We start from the raw sequence: 12818 nt of genomic DNA, 5'->3' as shown, positions 1-12818 counted from the left end.
TCAATCCTGAGCAAAGTAGAGGATGAAGTTTGTTTTATTCTTCTGAGGAGAAAAGTAGAAGACTATGGAAGCAGGGCATCGTTGCTGTGTTTGCTGGAGGGGGAGAGGATGACTTAACTATTTTTTTTGTTAACAAGAGTGAGTCATGTGGCTGGGGGGGGTCAGTATATCTGAAATGACTCTCTTTATAGCTGTAGCTATATATCTGTATATGTATGTGTGTGTGTGCATGTATGTGTATATATATATATATATATACATATATATGGCATCAATAAATTATATTTATATATTGTTCAGTCATTTCCATTGTGTCCAGCACTTGTGACCCCATGTAGGGTTTTCTTGGCAGAGATTGCAGTGGTTTGCCATTTCGTTCTCCAGCTCATTTTACAGATGAGGAAGCTGAGGCAAATAGGATTAAGTGACTTGCCCAAGGTCACACAGTAAGTGTCTGAGATCAGATCTGAACTCAGGAAGATAAGAATTCCTGGCTCTGGACCTGGTGCCCCTTCCACTGCACCCTCTAGCGGCTGATATTATACACACACACACACGCATATGCACACATATGTGTATATGTATATGTGTATTGTGTGTATGTATGTATGTATACATACACATACATATGTGGCATCAATCACACTTTTTAAACAATTCCGTAAAATGCCTGGCATTTGACTTGATTTAAGTCATCAGTCCCTCTGTGCCCAGCTGCCTTTGCTTCTGCCCCTAAAGCACCCGGGCTTTGGGCTGTGATTCAGCCCCATGGGCTTCAGCTGAACTGGCCCAGTGGCAGTAGGGAGGCTGCCTTGTACAGAGCCAGCATGGGGGCGCTGCTTAGCAACGGGGCAAACAAGCACTGGAGAGTGGGAAGGAAAAATGAGACTCAGCAGGAGTGAGTGGGAGGGCGGGAGGAAACTGGGGAAGGGAGGCGGGCCTTAGTTTCTGCCAGAAATGGGGAGCATGAGAGAAGTGCTGAGAGGCCCGGGCATTGGCCCTTGGAAGAAAGCAAGGGTCTCTGGGGAAAGCCAGGCAAGTGCCAGGAAAGGGGGAGGGGAGAAGGAGGAACTGGCATTGGGTGGTGGGGGGGGGGCACTGACCAGGGAGGGAGCTTCATTTCTCTGAGGAGAGCCCCCAGACAGGCGTGCTGGGCACCAAGATGAGATGCCAGCTTGGCAGCATGGCCCTTGGCAATAGGGAGTGTCAGGGGGATGTCTGGATTTTCCAAGTTTTCACTTAAATGCATGACATTGTGCAAATGGCACCTGAATCAGACTCTAAGGGATAGGATTCTAATCCCAGCTCTGCTGTTTACTACCTGTGTGGCCTTGGGTAAGTAACTGGTCCTCTCTGATCTGTAGATGCTTCATCTGTAAAGTGATGAGATTGGACCAGACGGCTTCTGATCCCTAAAAAAAAAAATCCCTCCCAATGAGTCTGCAGTTGATGAGTTTGACTAGTTAAAATGTGGTGCATGTGTAGGCAAGTTCCTGGGTTTCCTCCAGAGGCAGGGCTAGATAGGTCAAGAGGGGGAGAGGACCAAGCAGGGTTCCCAAGTAGGGACCCTGGCTTATTTTATTTAAATAAACCCATTTAATTTCTTTTTTAAATTTTTATTTATTTATTATTAAAATAAAACCCATTTTAATGCCCCCCCATTCCCATGTCCTCAGCAGAATCACAGAATCTCCCAGCTGGGAGGTACCTCAGCCCATATCTCAATATCGGCAGCCTTCTGCCATCCCACGGGCAGACGTTTCTGATAAGGAGAGTCTCACGTACCCCAGATGATGTTCAGAGCCTCCAGGAACAGTAACACACGAGGAAACAAACGTGTGCATCTGTCACTTAGGACATAAAGATGGCATATCCCTGGCTCTGAGTTCCTTCCCCATAAGGCTCCAGGGAGCCTTACTCTGCTCTCTGGCCATCTATCAAGCTCCTGTCCCTGGCCAACTGCCTCCCAGATCCCTGCTCAGGAAGCACTAGGTGAAACAGTACAGCCGGTCTGGATCAAAGCTGCTGGTCAACTCCAGGGGCAAAGTGACTCATAGGACCCTCCCTAGTACCAGTCATCCTGGCAAGGGCTAGCCATTATCTGTTACATAGAGTCTAAGGTCTGAAGAAGGGAAATGTGTGTCCCGGGTCACAGATAGAGTATCTATGATTCCAACCCATTCCAAATCCAGTGCTTTTATCACTAGACTAGGCTGTTTTTCACTTCCTGGACTGAATGGCTTCTAAGGTGCCTTCTAGCTCTAATTCAACGATGTTAGGCTTTCTTGTGGTAAACGTGACTTTAACATGGGAGCACAACAGTGGTAAAGGGTGGAAAGAGTCTTGCAGTTGGAGGTCCTGGCTTCAAATCCTGGCTCTACCACTGACTAGCTATGTGATCTTGGACAAGTGATTTCCCCTCTCAGGTCCTCAGTTTTCCTTATCTGTAAAATGAGGGGGTTGGGACCGAAGAAGGTCCAGCTCAAGATCTGTGACCCCATGAATGCTGACTTTAGAGCAGCCCTGCCATTTCCTGTCTGTATGACTTTGGGCTAGGTTCCTTAACCTAAACCGGAGCCTCTGTTTCCTCATCTGTAAAATGAGACTAGGTGACCTAGAAGTTCCCTCTCAGCTCGAGATCTGACACCCTTTGAACACTTCCACAAACAAGAATAAATCCAGAAGCAGGAGATCAGTCTTTCTTGTTCTTAGAGAGTAGTAGTCCATCTTAATAGACATTAAGTAGTGGCCATGTGGATAGTGTGGGAACTCCCTGTGTGAACGGTCCCTCTGCTAAGGCAGGTCACAACCTACCAGTAACTTACAGTCTTAGAGAATTGCCTCAGGCTCATATAGATTAGAGGACTCACCCAGGGTCACACAGCTGTGTTCAATCGTTTTTCCATCATGTCCCACTCTCTGTGAGCCCATTTGGGATTTCCTTGGCAAAGATACTGGAGCGGTTTGCCATATCCTTCTCCAGTTCATTTTATGGATAGGGAAACTGAGACAAACAGGGTTAAGTGACTTGCCCAGGGTCACACAGCTAGTAAGTATTATATGCAGGATTTGAATCCAAGTCTTCCTGATTCACTCTACAACATGGGTTCTCATTAATGGAGATGAGCTAAAGGAAACCACAAATCTAGAGAGAATGTGTTAGTATCTGTTGTATAATTGCGCATATATTTAATGACAGTCACATTTTGTTTGACTGTGTAAGTAACTATTTTAGCTTGTATTTAGTTCTCCTTTGTTTTACTTCATTAGGCTTAATTTCTTTCCAGAGAGAAACTAGAACTACAGTCCCTATTAGATGATGTTACCTTGTCAAAAACATGCCCCAATTAATGCAAAATGATTCAGCAAGTAGCATACCTGCTAAATTGTAAAATATTTGTAAACGACAGAGAAATTGACATTTTATTGTAGAAAGAATAAGGAGCCATTGAAGATTCTTGAGCATGGAAGTAACATGGTCAGACCTGCTTCAAGATTTTGGACTCTCCTTGGAAAAAAAAAACAACAGAGGGGCAGCCAGGTGGCGCAGTGGATAGAGCACCGGCCCTGAAGTCAGGAGGACCTGAGTTCAAATCCGGCCTCAGACCAAACACTTGACACTTACTAGCTGTGTGACTCTGGGCAAGTCACTTAACCCCAATTGCCTAACAAACAAAAATAATAAAAAAAATTGAATGAGAAACAGATCATAGACTTCTCACAGTTATGTGTGGGAGATATCTTAACCAAACAAGAGATAGAAGCAGTTACAAAAGAAAAAATAGATAACTTTGGTTACATAAAACTGAAATGCTTCTGCATAAATAAAATTAATGCATTTGGGATAAGAAAGGGTGCAGTCAAAGGGGAAAAATCTTTGTATCAAATTTTTCTGATGAGGATTTGGTATCTAAGACATGTAAAAATAATAAATGTATTTAAAAACAAAAACCTATCACCAATAGATAAGAGATCAAATGATGTGAACAATTAATTCTCAAAAGAATTTCAAATTATTAACAACCATATGGAAGAATGCTCCAAAAAAATTAATAGCAGAAATGAAACCCAAAACAACCCTGAAGTTTCACCCCACATTCTGAAAATTGGCAGAGATGACAAAAGTCAGTATTGGAGGGGTTAGGGGAAGATAGGCATACTAGTACATTGCTGGTGGAGCTGTGGGTTGGGATAACCATTTTAGAAGCAAAATGGAATTATTCAAATAAAGCGACTAAAATATCCTTATCCTTTGAGCCAAAGATTCCACAACTAGGTTTATATCCCAAGGAAGTGATTGATAAGAAGAAAGTCCCCTTATACATCAAAATAATTATAGCAGTACTTTTTGTAATAGCAAAGGATTGGAAACAAAGTAGGGGCCCATCAATTGGGGAATGGCTAAACACATTGTGATACATGAGTGTAATGGAATATCGCTCTGCATAAGAAATAACAAGTTTGATAAATACAGAGAAGCATTGAAAAATTTACATGAATTGATGGAAAGTGGAGTGAACAGAACCAAGAAAACAATACACAGTGTGTGTGAGTGTGTGTGTATGTGCGCAGGCCCTCATCACCTCACACCTGGACCACTGCAATAGTCTGCTGGTTGATCTCCCTATCACAAGCTTCTCACCACTGCTGTCCATCCTCCATTTGACTGTAAAAGCAATTTTCCTAAAGTGTGGGTCCGACCATATCACCTCTCTCTCACCACTCAGTCAACTCCAGTGGCTTCCTATCAACTCCAGGATTAAATGTAAAATCCTTTCCATGACATTCAAAGCTCTTCACAACCTGCCCCCTCTTCCTACCTTTCCAGTCTTTTTATGCCTCCCTCCCTTGCTCTTTGATTTGGTGACAATGACTTCCTTGCCGTCCCTCACATAGGATACTCCATCTCTTGGCTCAGAGTGTTTTCACTGGCTGTCCCCCATCCCTGGAATGCTCTCCCTTCTTGTCTCAGCCTCCTCACTTCCCTGGCTTCCTTCAAGTCCCAGCTAACATGGCACATTCTACATACATGAAACCTTTCCTAATCCCCCTTAATTCTACTGCCTTCCTTCTGTTGATTATCTCCAATTCAGCCTGTACATATCTTGTTTGTACATAGTTGATTTGCATGTTGTCTCCCCCATCAGACTGTGAGCTCCTTGAGGGCAAAGACTGTCTTTTGCCCCTCTTTGTATCCCCAGTGCTTAGCACAGTGCCTGGCACATAGTACTCTCTTTTTAAATTTTTTAAAAATGTATTCATTTAAATATTTCCCAATTACATGTAAAAAAATTTAACAATCTTTTTTTTTTAATTTTTGAGTTCCAAATTCTCTTCCTCCCTCCTGTGCTTCCTCATTGCTTGAGAAGGAAAGTAATTTAATAGCATTTAGACATGTGAAGTCATGCAAAACATTTTCATGCTAGTGATGTTGCAAAAGAAAACACAAAGTAAAACTATAAAAATAAAGAAAACTTTTTAAAAAGTATGCTTCAATCTGCACTCAGAGTTCACTAGTTCTCTCTCTGGGGGTGGATAGCATTTTCCATCATGTGTCATTTGGAATTGTCTTGGATCATTGTCTTGATCTGAGTAGCTGAGTCTTACAATTGATTGTCCTTACAATATTACTGTTAACTGTATACAATGTTCTTCTGGTTTGCTCACTTCACTTTGCATCAGCTCATATAAGTCTTCTCAGTTTTTTCTGAAATCATCCTGTTTGTCATGTGCTGATCAGACTATTAATTTGTACTTACTTGGTACATGTTTTGTATTTGCTAATATGTGTATGCATTGTTTCCTCCAAAAGAGGACACTTTTGTCTTTGTATTATTCCTAGCACCCAGGACAGTAACTAGAATAGAATACAAGCTTAATAAATGTTGGTTGATTAATTGATTGAGTGAAGCATTATTAGTCTGACTATGTTATTCTCCTATTCTATATGCCATGGTAGCTCCCTATTGATTCTAAGGCCAAATCCAGAATCTTCGCTGTGGAATTTAAACCCAGCTCCAATTTACTTCCAGGCTCATGTTACATTAGACTTTTACACTTATTCTACATTCCAGACAGGGCTGTACTAGTAAATGTTTGACAACTGGCTCTCCAGAAAAAGAAAAAAAAGGGTACCTGACACACTTTTAAGTTGAATCTTCATTATTAAAATTTTTATCCATCACTTTCTTAAGTCTAGGCAATCAACCAAAACAATAAATAAAGCCTTGAGCTGTAGCATTTGTGATTTCTAAGGTGTAAATGTTCACACAGAAAATTTAACACTCAGCTCTTGTAAGCCAGTATGAACTGGCTCCAACATACCATTGGTTCCAGCCAAACTGACTTTCCTGAAGTTCTTCAATCATGATAATTCATCTTCTGCCTCAATGCCTTTGCACAGGCTGACTCTCATTGCTGAAATATGCCCCCTCCTCACTTTCACCTCTAAGAACTCCCAGTTTCCTTCAAAGCTCAATTTGAGAGCTATCTTCTACATGAGACCTTTCCTTTCTTGATCCCCCAGGCTTCTTGTCCCTCCCCCACTACACACACACACACACACACACACACACACACAATTATTTTGCCTTCACTTTTGTACACGTGTGTAGAGGTACATGATATTGTCCCTGTTAGAACATAAGCTTCTGGGGGACAGGGACATCGCATTTTTCATCTTTGTCTCCCTGGTTCCTAGCACAAAGTAGGTGCTTAATCAATGTTGTATCTCCCAGTAGAGAGTAACTTCATTGAGGGCAAGGATTCTTTTGCTTTTATACCCCCAGACCTAGCATAGTGCCTGGCCCACAGGCAGGCCTTAATGTAGAGAAGAATATGTTCCCAAGTTGTTGAAAGGAAGTGTTTGTACTTGTGTTCATATGATATGTTAGAAATAAATATCCATTTGTAAAAGCTAATCAGTGTTGAGTGGTTAAATGGAATGGAGTACCAGTCAATCACTGGCATCTAATATGAGAAGGAAACAAACTCGAGTAATGGAGGCACCCCAAACCCTTCAGGGCACCCCTAGAATCCTGCAGGGTGGAGATGGAGCCAGCCTTGCCTTGGGAGAGTGAGCCTGGAGAGAGCACACTGGATCTGTTAATAAATGCTTTATTTGCTGTGGAGTGAAGAGCAGACCATCCTCCTCAGAAGTTGGGATTTCCACAATTGCCCTATTTGCTTGAGTACCTGGGAAAGAAGGGATCCAGGGGCAGCTGGGTGGTGCAGTTGATAGAGCACTGGCCCTGGAGTCAGGAGGACCTGAGTTCAAATCTGACCTCAGACACATAACACTCACTAGCTGTGTGACCCTAGGCAAGTCACTTAACCCCAAATGCCTCACAAAAAAAGAAGGGATCCACACAAGGCACATTCTAAGGTATGTGGTGGTGGTGGTGGTAGGGAGGGAGGCAGTAACACCTTTTGCAAAATGGTATTTGGCTCCTTGGAGTTCACACTTCAAGCATTGGTGGTTTTCCAAAGCTTTTTTGAACCTGAGGCTTTTCTGGCAAAGGGAGTGAGGGTCCCTATTTCAATCCAGTCACCCTTGAAGGAGGATTTTGGCCAATAAAAGCATCGAGATTCAATCAAATTCTTCCCAGAGATGCCTCTTCTGATGGCCTCTGACAAAATGACTTGGCGCTAACCATATCATTCCTCCCCTTAAGGCTTTTCTTTTTCTCACATCCTTATTCTATTCCAGGAGAAGTCAACCATTCCATCTGCCATCAGAAAGCTCCTGCCTTATTTAATTTAATTAATAAACAAGATAAAACTTTTCCAGCTGAGTCAACCATTTTTTTCTTGAATGACTGATTACTGTTCTCTTGGTCAAGAGAGAACTTTTCTCTATTCTAAAACTCCATTCCCAAACTTTTTTTTGCCTTTTGGTTGATTTGAAGCAGGAAAAAAATGAGCTCCCCCTTTCCACCTGTCTTTTCTGTCCATGTATTCCCAGACTAACCAGGTCAGTGTGGCCACTTTTGACCTTGGCACTCTCTGTGACCTCACAGAACCATGACTGTCTTTGGAATTCTAAGTCAGAGAACAAGAAGCTGGCCAAAGAGCTCGACATTATCCAAGTTTGCATTCACTCCCCCGCCCCCACCAAATCAGGCATCCAGTGATGTAGGAGAGATAATCAGATTCCTTCTTTTTCTCAGCTGTGATTGACTCCCTTATAAGGACAAACTATGCCACTTAGAGCTTTTTCCTCTGGGGTCCACTGAGACTCAGAGTTCTCATATGAAGGATGGGGCCACCACTTACCTCCACCCCAAATAGGCTTTGAAAGGATCCAAGGAAATTCACAAGAGGACAAAAGTATTCCTTTTGAAGTGTGAATCTGCCTGTTGTGCTTTCCTAAGTGTGTATTGCCAAGGGCAGACATATTGATTTCTGTCTCCCATGGTAATGATGATAAATTTGCCCAGTCCAACATCCCCATCATCCATAGAGGCCACTCTCTCTGAAAATAGAGATAACCCCCTTACCTGGTGACATTAGTCATTAGTCAGCTTCAACTCAAACCACACAGTGGGGAGTTCAATTTCTCTTATCTCATGCACACACTTGTCTCATTATGTCTTACCAGCCTGGAGAAAATTATGAAAAGGAATCCTTAATGTATCCAAGCCTTTTGTTTAAATCCTGATATGGTTTTGTCAGAAAGAGAGCTGATGACACAGAAGGCTGATGGATGGGCGAGAAATAAAAATACCAAGCTGGAGTGGGAAGGAGAATTATACTCAAGTGTACCACCCATTCAATTTAATTGATAAGCATTTATTAAATAAGCACCTACTACGTGCCAGGACCGTGCTCTGGTGCTTGGAGCAGAAAGTAAGCAAAAAAAACCAGCCTTGACCTTTAAGGAACTGATCATTTGCAATTTGTTTATCTAATTCACCTCTGCTTTCTTTCAATGGGACAAATATCTTATTGTTGAAAGTCTTGAATATGTGTTGGAATCAATCACTGCTAAGCATTTATTAGGCACCTTCTGTGTGCTAGCCATCATTCTAAGTGATGGGGATACAGAGTACAAAGACAGTAATTAAATGGCAAGGGTTTTTTGTTTCTTGGAATAAGTGAACCCTGAAGCTGATAACCCACCCTACAATTTCCCAGCCACCCTTCCCTTGGCCCCATATGTTGGGGCTGGCTGGCCCCTCCTCAAGCACGACCTTAGGGCAAACAGGAAGAGACAGAGAGGCTGTCAAATTTCCCATGTTTCTATGTTTTCAGAAATATTTCTTCATTTCCAATATGGCAAGGAGAGTCAGGGCGTACCCACATTCCCACAGTGCTATTAAGTATTTATCAACAACATGGTAGCTGACTTTGGAGTCCAAGGATTCAGATTCAAATCTCAGTTATGCTATTTACTGCTTGTCTGCTTCTCAGTTTCCTCATTTGAAAAATACGAGCGATTAGACCACATACACTCTGAGATTTCCACCAGTTCTAAGATGGAGATTCTCATTATTCACACAGGATGCTACTGGCCTAGCATCTTGATTGGAGGCTCTCAAAGAAGAATAAGACGGGGGCCTTTCCTTCAAAGGGCTCATAGTTGGACTGGAAGCACTTAGTGCAATGATTGACAGCAGGAAGAGATGACTGAAGCTAACTAATTATTAGGCAAGTATTCTTTGTGAGACAGCTTCAGATGGTCCACATATCATGGGAAATTTTGAGAGATTGAATTCACCAGACTTCATCCAGTGGGAGAAGATGTAGGGCCATAGAAAGAGCAGAGAATCCTTGAACACAGTAGGGGAGAGGGGACCTTTATTTCCCTCCCCAATGGCGAGAAGCCAGCACATCTCTGAGAGCTGAGCCATGGGAGGATTGACAGAGATACTATGTAGACACACAGTGTTCCATACTTCCAGGTCTGTGGTCTCATGTCCACAAGTACCACATCTTCTCATTCTTGGTGACTCTGGTCCACATTCACCCAACCTGTTGAGGGCCAGCTGTGATGCTTTGGACACTCTCTGGGTACTGGTAGAGCACGTGGTACTTCCTACTGGTTATCATCCCCTGCTCTTGGTAGGTGAGAGCATGGGGTGAAGAGGGCACTAGACTCAGGAAAACTTGGGTTTGAATCCTGCCTCTGGCATGTATGACCTTGGGCAAGTCACTTTGCCTTGGTTTCCTCATGGAGTTAGTCTTCTAAGAAGGAGAAGGAGGAGGAAGAGGAGGAGGAAGAGAAGAAGAAAAAGAAGGAGGAGGAGGAGGAGAAGCCGGAAGGGTAGCAAGAAAGAAAGCTAAAACTCAAATTATGTATCAGAGATTTTTCTTTACTGGTAAAGTAAATAACCAAATAAGGTTGCATTTGCAACTTTGTTAACAAACCAATACATCTATGAGCTGAGGCCCTGGGTTCAAATACTAGGCTAGCTACTTACTGCCTTGAATAAGTCACTTCCTCTTTGGGGACTCAGTTTCTTCAAGTGTCAGAATCAGGGATGTCCAAAGTCCCCCCTAGCTCTAATTCTTTGATCATAGGACAGTCATGTGACCAGCAGAGGTCTCTCTTCCTCTCTAGGCTTCTGTTTCCTTCTCTGTTTTAAAAGGAGGTTGGGTTTAGGCCACTTCTGGCTCTGTCCCCTAAGATGGATCCTCTGAACTGCAGAGCGGGCATGATTCCAAAGAAGTGTTAACAGTGGTGACAGAAGTAAGGAGAAGAGCCCCAGGGGACCAACGGAAGGCAGGAGGAGGTGAGGGAGGGAAGAAAACAATGGTGCATCAGAGCGAAGCGTAGGGACGAGGCTGTTGGACTGGGAGTCAGGATACCTGGGGCTGAATCCTGAGCTGTGTGAGCCTGGACAAGCCTCGGAAAAATAGACACCAGAGCAGAAGGAATCTTAGAGATCCCCTAGCCTAACCTTTTCATTTTACAGATGAGGAAACCAAGGCCCAGGGAAATGAAATGACTTGCTTAACCTCACGTAGGGAGTAAGGTGCAAGGTTGAGATTTGAACTTATCTCTTTTGATTAGAGGCAATGTGGTTCGATGAAAAGAACCATCATTTGGAGTAAGAGAACCTTCTTCTCACCTATAATGCGATCCTAAGCAAGTCACCTAATCTCCCAAGGTCTGAGCTTCCTCATCTGTAAAATAGGAGAATTGAACTAGCTGGCCCCTGAGGGTCCTCCCAGCCTTAAACCTATAATTCTATGACTCCAATCTCAATGGTCTTTCCACTGCCAATCTCATTTCACTTCCCAAATCCTCTGTTGCCCTATCTGAAAAATGGGTCCAATAATATAGGGATGCCTCAAAGAAAGCACCACATCAATGTGCTTAATGTGCTTTGGAAATGTGAATTATTAGTATCATTATGATGGCAGAACACCAAAGGGGAAATTAAATTCCCAGGTGATATATATAAATTAGCAGCAAACAGCTGATTAGGGACAATCTGAGGGAGAGGGGGAGGGCAGGGATAAATGGAGAAGAGAGAAAACATCTTGAGGGAAAACCCATGGACCAGAAAAGATACTGTTCAATGTAAGAGCATTCACTGAACGCAACAAAGCCGAATGAAAAGATGATTACAACCCCACCCCCACCCCCAGCCACCCTCCAAGCGGGCTCACTGTCATTGCTTCTGACATCCGGGGCCTTAAGACCTCACGACTACTCCAGAATTCTCTCTTAATGTTTGATCTCCTAGAAAATTCAACTGGAAGTATTTGAGAGGTCGGGACAGCTGAAACAGAGGCAGAGAAGAGAGGAGTGGGACTCAGAGCCCGCCTCAAAAAGCACTATTCAAAAGCTGCCTATTCCGGCACCCCAAAACAGGGAAGACCAACTGAAGGTGAGTCCAGCCTCTGCATTAATTTCCTATGAGACCCTGAGCGATTCACCCAGACAATCTAGGCCTCGGTTTCCTCAGCTAGAATGAGGCATTTCCAGCTGTTGGCCCGGAGGGCCTCTTTGAGCTCAACACCTTTCAGGCAGGTGTGTATCATGGGATATTTAGCATTCTGCCCCCTCCAGATGAAGTCGTTGGAGGACTGACTATCAAGAAGCGGGTTTCCTTTCCAATCTGATCCGCAATTCAAATCACTTGGAACAAGAGGCTAAGAGTAATCTATGATTTTGTCAGCATGGGGAACTCCCACTGTGGGAACTCCCTCTCTCAATCTCAATTGCAGCCCATCTGTGAAACACAGACTAGTTCCTTTGGAACTGAAGGGGACCTTAGGGGTTATCTAGTCTGACCCTCCCCACATTTTACAGAAACAAAAACTGAGGTCCAGAGAGAAAGGGATTTGTCTAAGATCACACAGTTAGTGTTAGAGACAGGACTCTTCTGTCTGGGGATGCCAAGCCCAACACTTGATCCGACTTTCCCTGCTTGCTCCACAGGCTACCAGCATAGGGATGAAAAACCAGACCTGAGATTCCATGGATAGAGGAAGAAATTCCCTTCTCCAATGCATGTTGGCACTTGCCCTGAAATTTATCATCTTCTCGAGATGCCTAGACTCAGCAATGAGATGTTAAGTGGCTTGCCCAGGGTCGTACAGCTCATGTCTATCAAAGTAAGAATTTGAACCCATGTCTTCCTGGATTCCAGGCTAGCTCTCTGCTCACTCTCCCACCCTGCCTCTCCACAACTCCTAGAATCCCTAAATGCTTCATTTTTCTTATACAAAATGAAAAAACAACAAGCTTTTGCCTCATCATCATCCCAAGGGTTATTGAGAAATCTAATGAGGTAAAGTTTTTTTGTTTTGTTTTGTTTTTAATGCTTGAAGGTCCTGCAACAAATGGTATTTGTAAATGCAAAAAA

The sequence above is a fragment of the Vombatus ursinus genome, unplaced genomic scaffold, assembly GCF_900497805.2.
Source record: "Vombatus ursinus unplaced genomic scaffold, bare-nosed wombat genome assembly UNPS02014799.1, whole genome shotgun sequence".
In the NCBI taxonomy this organism is placed as follows: domain Eukaryota; kingdom Metazoa; phylum Chordata; class Mammalia; order Diprotodontia; family Vombatidae; genus Vombatus; species Vombatus ursinus.
Note: the sequence above shows the minus strand (reverse complement) of the source record.